Here is an 8,164-nt window from a genome sequence, read left to right as displayed (position 1 = left end):
GGAGACTGTTGCATGACCTTAGAGCGATTAATGCCCAGATGCAGCTTATGGGGCCTATTCAAAAAAGACTGCCCCTTCTCTCAGCTTTGCCTAAACATTGGAGTCTAATTATCTTGGACATTAAAGACTGTTTTTTCTCTATTCCCTTGCATCCACAAGATAAAAGCAGATTTGCATTCACGCTTCCTTCCATAAACCATGAGCAGCCTGATGCAAGATATCAATGGCAGGTTTTGCCTCAGGGCATGGCTAACAGTCCCACTATGTGCCAACTTTATGTGGCCTCAGCTATCCAGCCGGTTAGGAAGAAGTTTTCAAAGGTAAGAATTATACATTATATGGATGATATTCTCTTGTGTCATTATGATAATGGCGTACTTTGCCAAGCTTATGCGTCCCTTCAGGCTCACTTAAGGGAAAAAGGCTTGCTGGTCGCTCCAGAAAAGGTGCAAGAGGGAGAAGTAGGCGCGTTTCTTGGTAGTAGCATTCTCCCTGACAAAATTGTGCCTCAAAGACTGTCCATCCGAAGAGATGCTTTGAGGACCTTAAACGATTTTCAAAAACTGCTAGGAGATATCAATTGGCTTCGACCTTTTTTATGTCTTACCACAGCAGAACTGAAGCCATTATTTCAGATTCTAGAGGGAGACTCACACATCACGTCTCCTAAAACTTTGACTCCTGAGGCCCTTAAGGCTCTTCATAAGGTAGAAAAAGCCATTCAAAAGGCGCAACTAGTGCGCATTCAACACCACGATCCTTTCTCCCTCTGTGTACTCCCTTCTCCCACGCTCCCTACGGCAGTACTTTGGCAGGATGGTCCACTTTTATGGGTGCATCCTCAAGCCTCTCCAGGAAAGGTGATTGGCCATTATCCTACCTGTGTGGCCGAGATAGCTTTAAAGGGTATTAGTTTGGCTGTGTCCCATTTTGGGCGTCACCCTGATAGCCTGATTTGTCCATATACTGCCAATCAGGTAAACACCTTATGTGCCACTCTTGATGCATGGGCCATATTGAGATGCACCTTCCCAGGGAGCATTGACAACCATTATCCCAGACATGCCTTATTGCAGTTTGCAATAAAAAACGAGCTTATTTTCCCAAGAGTAACTTCATTGTTACCTTTGGTTAATGCCTTAGATGTGTATACCGATGGCTCTAAGACAGGTATTGGGAGCTATGTCATTCAGGACAAGGTGTATACCAAACAGTTTAACTATTCTTCTCCTCAGCTAGTAGAGTGTGCCGTAGTCGGTCTGGTTCTCAGTACCATCACTGAACCTATCAACATCATCTCAGACTCCTTTTATGTGGTCAACGCAGTTAAACAGTTAGAGAACTCCTTTCACATTCTTGCCAAGAGTACTGTCTTTTCTGTATTTACAGAAATTAGGAATACTATTCAAAATAGGAAAAACCCATTTTCCATTCAGCATATCAGAGCTCATTCTTTGTTACCTGGACCTATGGCTGCGGGAAATGCTATGGCAGATCACGCCACTCGCGCCCTCTGGGTGTCTGATGGCCACGCCGCCACCATAGACTTTCATAAACTTTATCATGTGCCAGCTGAAACCTTACGACTTAAGTTCAACATCACACGTGCAGATGCTCGTGAGATTGTACTGCAATGTCCAAGTTGTGCTCCTTATCGCACTGTTGTTCATACGGGCGTGAATCCTAGGGGTTTGCGTCCTCTACATATGTGGCAAATGGATGTAACTCATGTCCCATCCTTTGGGAAGCTTCAGTATGTTCACGTGTCTGTTGACACGTGCTCAGGCGTCCTTCATGCCACGCCTCTGGCTGGAGAAAAGGCAAGTTACGTTATCATTCACTGCCTAGAAGCTTGGGCAGCCTGGGGTAAGCCCCGGGTTATTAAGACAGATAATGGCCCGGCTTATACCTCAAAATCTTTTCAGCAGTTTTGCACTCGCTTGGGTGTGGAGCACCGTACCGGTCTTCCCTACAACCCTCAAGCGCAAGGCATCGTGGAACGTGCTCACGGCACGCTCAAAATGTACTTACAAAAACAAAAAGGGGGAGATGCCCTACAGCTAGGGCTATCACCCAAAGGACGCCTTTCCTTTGCTCTCTTTACTTTAAATTTTTTAAATTTAGATGTCAAAGGACGTTCGGCAGCAGACAGGCATGTCATGCCTGCTCCGCCACAGAAAGAATTAGTGAAGTGGAAAGATGTGTTGTCTAATCTATGGAAAGGCCCGGATCCAGTGTTAATGAGATCCAGGGGAGCTATTTGTATTTTTCCACAGGACCAGGACAATCCCATCTGGGTGCCCACGCGGCTGACCAGAACGGTGCAGCAGCCTCTGGAGCAGCATAAAGACGTGCTGGCTACTCCTCCTGACGACAGCATGGATAATCGCGAGGATGGCAGCAGAGCCACGCTGGAGGATCCTGTCAGTGCTTCCTCTGCCGATGCCTGTGACACATAACTCACCAATTTTCCCTCGCTTCTTTTCTACTAATGTTTCCCTGGACACTGCGTACATGCCGTTGGACACACAGAGTAGTAATCTGGAGGGAAATAGATCCTTCTCCTTGAAGGGGACTTTGTGTTTTGTGTGGGGTTAACGGAAGCTGCACGGACTTGGCCCCCCTGTCCATTGGTGGCTGGGGGTATGGCAAGGAATGCTAGTTTCGCATGGAATCTTAGCGACTCTTTTAAACGTTCTGTGAGGGTGATTGCGGGAGGGCAAAAGGCGACCTTTGCCCCTACACCTGTCTGGGTTTGGCCCCCGTTTATCTGGGTGGTATCCACGGAAAAACCCTCTGGTACACATGTGAATTGTTCCTCTAATACGTGCAATTATACATTGTGTTGGAATGCCATGTCTCACCCCTCTGCCATTGTTACCAGCTTGCCTAGATACATTCCTGTTCCTGTTGAAGCTCCTAGCTCTATGACTTTGTTTCGGTCTTGCAGCCACGGACCATGTGGTATTGGCACAGACATTTGCTGCGCTTGAACTGAGACAGTCTGCACAGGTGTGGTTGACCATGCTAAAAGGTTAGCCTAGTTTTGGGTTGCACCCGCTCCTACCCCCAGGTATTTTAGCAGACATGGCCTTTGAACTCTGAGGGGTCTCTCTCATTGCACCAAATAAGGCATGTCTCCTATCCCACAGCCAGCCTTTGCACACCTCCGAGTTGTGCTCATTGCACGAGGTTAGGTGGTTGCTGGTGAAAGTGAGGCTCTGCAACCTTGATCGCACGGTCGAAGGATGGTGCTGAACGGTTGCTCAGCTCTCATTAAATTAATAAAACAGGGGGAGATGTGGGGCACGGTGTCAACGCCATTACAAGTTGGCGCCTGTTTCCGGCTTTGCCTAGAGCAGCTAACAAGTTCAGCGCACGCACAATTGTCGGTTGCCCTGTGGCGCGAGAATGCAAACAAAGGGTCCTGATATGGACTAATGCTTTGGTGGCTCGACAGTTGAGCAGCCTATCGCACCTTAGGGGTTGTACTTCTGGGGTATATAACAGCCTGCGTGCTGCCGGGCTGGGTCTTCCGCATCATGTAAGTCTAAAGGGAACCCCATTAAAGCACTGTCAGAAGAACTCCTGTTGCCGTGTCTTCCTTGCTGGCGAGGCGGGTGCGACAACAACTCAATAACCAACACCAAGAAACCACAAAAAGTCTCCAGGATATGAGAAAAGAAATAGACACATTGAAGAAAAGTGTAACCGAACTCCTCGAAATGAAGAATCAATTCAAGGAACTACAAAATACAGTGGAAAGTCTCAAGAACAGGGTAGATGAAACAGAAGAAAGAATCTCAGAGCTTGAAGATAACACCCTCCAATTAAATAAATCAGTCACAGAAATAGAGCAGAGAAACAAGAGAAAAGAACAAAGCCTACAATGGCTGTGGGATTATGTGAAGAAACCTAATGTGAGGGTCATAGGGTTACAAGAAGGGGAAGAAGACAACACTCAAGGGTTGGACAAGCTGTTGGAAGATATAATAGAGGAAAATTTCCCAGGCCTTGCTCAAAATCTTGATATACAAGTTCAAGAAGCACAGAGGACCCCTGGGAGATTGAATGCAAAAAGGAAGATGTCACGACATGCAGTCATCAGACTAACCAAAGTATCAACTAAAGAGGCCCTTCTAAGAGCTGTAAGACAAAAGAAGCAAGTAACATACAAGGGAAAGCCAATTCGAGTGACATCAGACTTCTCTAATGGGACTTTACAAGCAAGGAGAGACTGGGGCCCCATTCTCAATCTTTTGAAACAAAACAATTCCCAGCCTAGAATATTATTCCCTGCAAAACTAAGCTTTGTATATGAAGGATAAATAAAAACATTCTCAGACAAGCAAAGGCTCAGAGAATTCACCAAGACAAGACCAGCCCTACAAGAAGTACTTAAAACAGCGTTATGCACGGAACATCATGATAATAACCCACGAATATAAAAACAACCAAAACCCAAAGATATTAAAGGCCAGATATTACAATGGCTCAAGACAGAAATCATAGCAACAACATCCAACCCAACCGAATGATCAGTAATCTACCTTACCTATCAGTTCTCTCAATAAATGTGAATGGCTTAAACTCTCCACTTAAGAGACATAGGCTGGCTGAATGGATAAGAAAATACAGGCCAAGTATATGCTGTCTTCAGGAAACACATCTAACCTGCAAGGATGCATATAGACTAAAAATAAAAGGGTGGAGATCAATATTCCAAGCTAATAGAAGCCTAAAGAAGGCTGGTGTGGCAGTTCTAATTTCAGACGATTTAGTTTTTAAACCAACAAAAGTAGTAAAAGACTAAGAGGGTCATTATATAATGGTGAAGGGCACAGTTCATCAAGAAGAGATAACAATTGTAAATATATATGCACCCAACTTAGGTGCACCCAGATTCATAAAGCAAACCTTACTGGAGCTAAGCAAAGGGATTAATAGCAACTCCATAATCGCCGGAGATTTCAACACCCCACTGATGGCACGAGACAGATCCTCCAAACAGAAAATTAATAAAGAAATAATGGACTTAAACAAAACTCTAGAACAATTGGGTCTGACAGACATCTACAGAACATTCTACCCAAAATCCACTGAATATACGTTCTTCTCATCAGCTCACGGGACATTCTCTAATATTGACCATATCCTAGGACACAAAGAAAATCTCAAGAAATTTAAAAAAATAGAAATCATACCATGTACCTTCTCAGATCACAGTGGAATAAAACTAGAAATCAACCGTAAGAGAAACTCACATTTCTACACAATAACGTGGAAATTAAACAACCTCCTACTAAATGATTACTTCGTAAATGAAGAAATCAAGACGGAAATAAAAAGTTCTATGAAGAAAATGACAATGGAGAGACAAGTTATCAACTCCTCTGGGACTCAGCTAAAGCAGTTCTGAGAGGAAAGTTTATCTCCATAAATGCCTATAACCAAAAGACAAGAAGATCACAAATAGACAATCTAATGAAACAACCCAAAGAGCTGGAAAAAGAAGAACAGACCAACCCCAAACCCAGCAGAAGAAGTGTAATGAACAAAATCAAATCAGAACTAAACGAAATTGAAAACAGGAAAGCTATTCAGGAGATTAATAAAACAAAAAGTTGGTTCTTTGAAAAAATAAACAAAATTGACACACCACTGGCTAAGCTAACGAAAAGCAGAAAAGAGAAATCTCCAATAAGCTCCATCAGGAATAAAAAAGGAGATATCACAACTGATCCCAAAGAGATACAAGATACAATTTATGAATACTACAATAATCTTTATGCACACAAACTGGAAAATGTGGAGGAAATGGACAAATTTCTAGAAACACACAGCCTCCCTAGGCTCAACCAGGAAGAAATAGATTCCCTGAACAGACCAATCTAAACAGCTGAAATAGAAACAGCAATTAAAAATCTCCCTAAAAAGAAAAGTCCCGGTCCAGATGGCTTCACACCTTAATTTTACCATACTTACAAAAAGAACTAGTACCTATCTTGCAGAAACTATTCCACAACATCGAGAACAACGGAAACCTCCCCGACACCTTTATGAAGCGAATATTACTCTGATACCAAAACCAGGAAAGGATGCAACAAAAAAAGAAAACTACAGACCAATATCCCTAATGAATATAGATGCAAAAATTTTCAACAAAATCTTAGCTAACCGAATCCAGACACTTATCAAAAAAATAATCCACCACGACCAAGTGGGCTTCATCCCAGGGATGCAGGGATGGTTCAACATACGTAAATCTATAAATGCAATTCACCACATAAACAGAAGCAAAAACAAAGACCACATGATTCTTTCAATAGATGCAGAAAAAGCTTTTGACAAAATTCAACACCCTTTCATGATACGAACACTTAAGAAAATAGGCATAGAAGGGACATACCTAAAAATGATACAAGCCATATATGACAGACCCATAGCCAACATCATACTGAATGGGGAAAGATTGAAATCATTCCCACTTAGAACTGGAACCAGACAAGGCTGCCCACTATCTCCACTTCTGTTCAACATAGTGCTGGAAGTCTTGGCTACAGCAATCAGACAGGAAAATGGAATCAAAGGTATCCAAATAGGGGCAGAAGAGATCAAACTTTCACTGTTTGCTGATGATATGATATTGTATCTAGAAAACCCCAAGGATTCAACCAAGAAACTCCTGGAACTGATCAATGAATTTAGTAAAGTCTCAGGATACAAAATCAATACACAGAAATCAGAGGCATTCATATACGCCAACAACAATCTAATTGAAAACCAAATCAAAGACTCAATTCCCTTCACAATAGCAACAAAGAAATTAAAGTACCTAGGAATATATTTAACCAAAGAGGTAAAAGACCTCTACAGGGAGAACTATGAAACACTGAGGAAGGAAATAGCAGAGGATGTAAACAGATGGAAATCCATACCATGCTCGTGGATCGGCAGACTCAATATCATCAAAATGTCTATACTACCCAAACTGATCTACAGATTCAATGCAATACCTATGAAAATCCCATCAGCATTCTTCACTGATATAGAAAAAATAATTTTACGCTTCGTATGGAACCAAAGAAGACTCCGAATATCAAGAGCAATTCTAGGCAACAAAAACAAAATGGGAAACATTAATATGCCAGATATCAAACTATACTACAAAGCTGTAGTAATTAAAACAATATGGTATTGGCACAAAAACAGGAATATTGACCAGTGGAACAGATGTGAGAATCCTGATATAAAACCATCCTCATATAGCCATCTAATCTTTGACAAAGCAGACAAAAACATACGCTGTGGAAAAGAATCTCTCTTCAATAAATGGTGCTGGGAAAACTGGATAGCCACCTGTAGAAGGCTAAAACAGGACCCACACCTTTCACCTCTCACAAAAACCAACTCACGCTGGATAACAGACTTAAACCTAAGATATGAAACTATTAGAACTCTAGAGGAAAAAGTTGGAAACACTTTCCTAGACATCAGCCTGGGCAAAGAGTTTATGAAGAAGTCCCCAAAGGCAATCACAGCAGCAACAAAAATAAATAAATGGGACATGATCAAACTACAAAGCTTCTGCACAGCCAAAGAAATAGGCATGAAAGTCAACAGACAACCTACAGAATGGGAGAAAATTTTTGCATCCTATCCATCCGATAAGGGACTGATAACTAGAATATACTTAGAACTCACGAAAATCAGGAAGAAAAAATCAAATAACCCCATTAAAAAGTGGGCAAAGGACTTCAACAGAAATTTTTCTAAAGAAGACAGAAGAATGGCCAACAAACATATGAAGAAATGCTCAACATCTCTAATCATCAGGGAAATGCAAATCAAAACCACAATGAGATATCACTTAACCCCAGTGAGAATGGCCTTTATCAAAAAATCTCCAAACAATAAATGCTGGCGTGGTTGCGGAGAGAGAGGAACACTCCTACACTGCTGGTGGGACTGCAAACTAGTTCAACCTCTGTGGAAAGCAATATGGAGATACCTTAAAGCGATACAAGTGAATCTACCATTTGATCCAGCAATCCCATTGCTGGGCATCTACCCAAATGATCCAGTGACACTCTACAAAAAAGACACCTGCACTCGAATGTTTATAGCAGCACAATTCATAATTGCAAGGCTGTGGAAACAGCCC

The sequence above is a fragment of the Microcebus murinus genome, chromosome 31 (assembly GCF_040939455.1).
Source record: "Microcebus murinus isolate Inina chromosome 31, M.murinus_Inina_mat1.0, whole genome shotgun sequence".
Lineage (NCBI taxonomy): Eukaryota > Metazoa > Chordata > Mammalia > Primates > Cheirogaleidae > Microcebus > Microcebus murinus.
The sequence above is the reverse complement of the archived record's forward strand: the minus strand, read 5'-3'. Positions refer to the sequence as shown.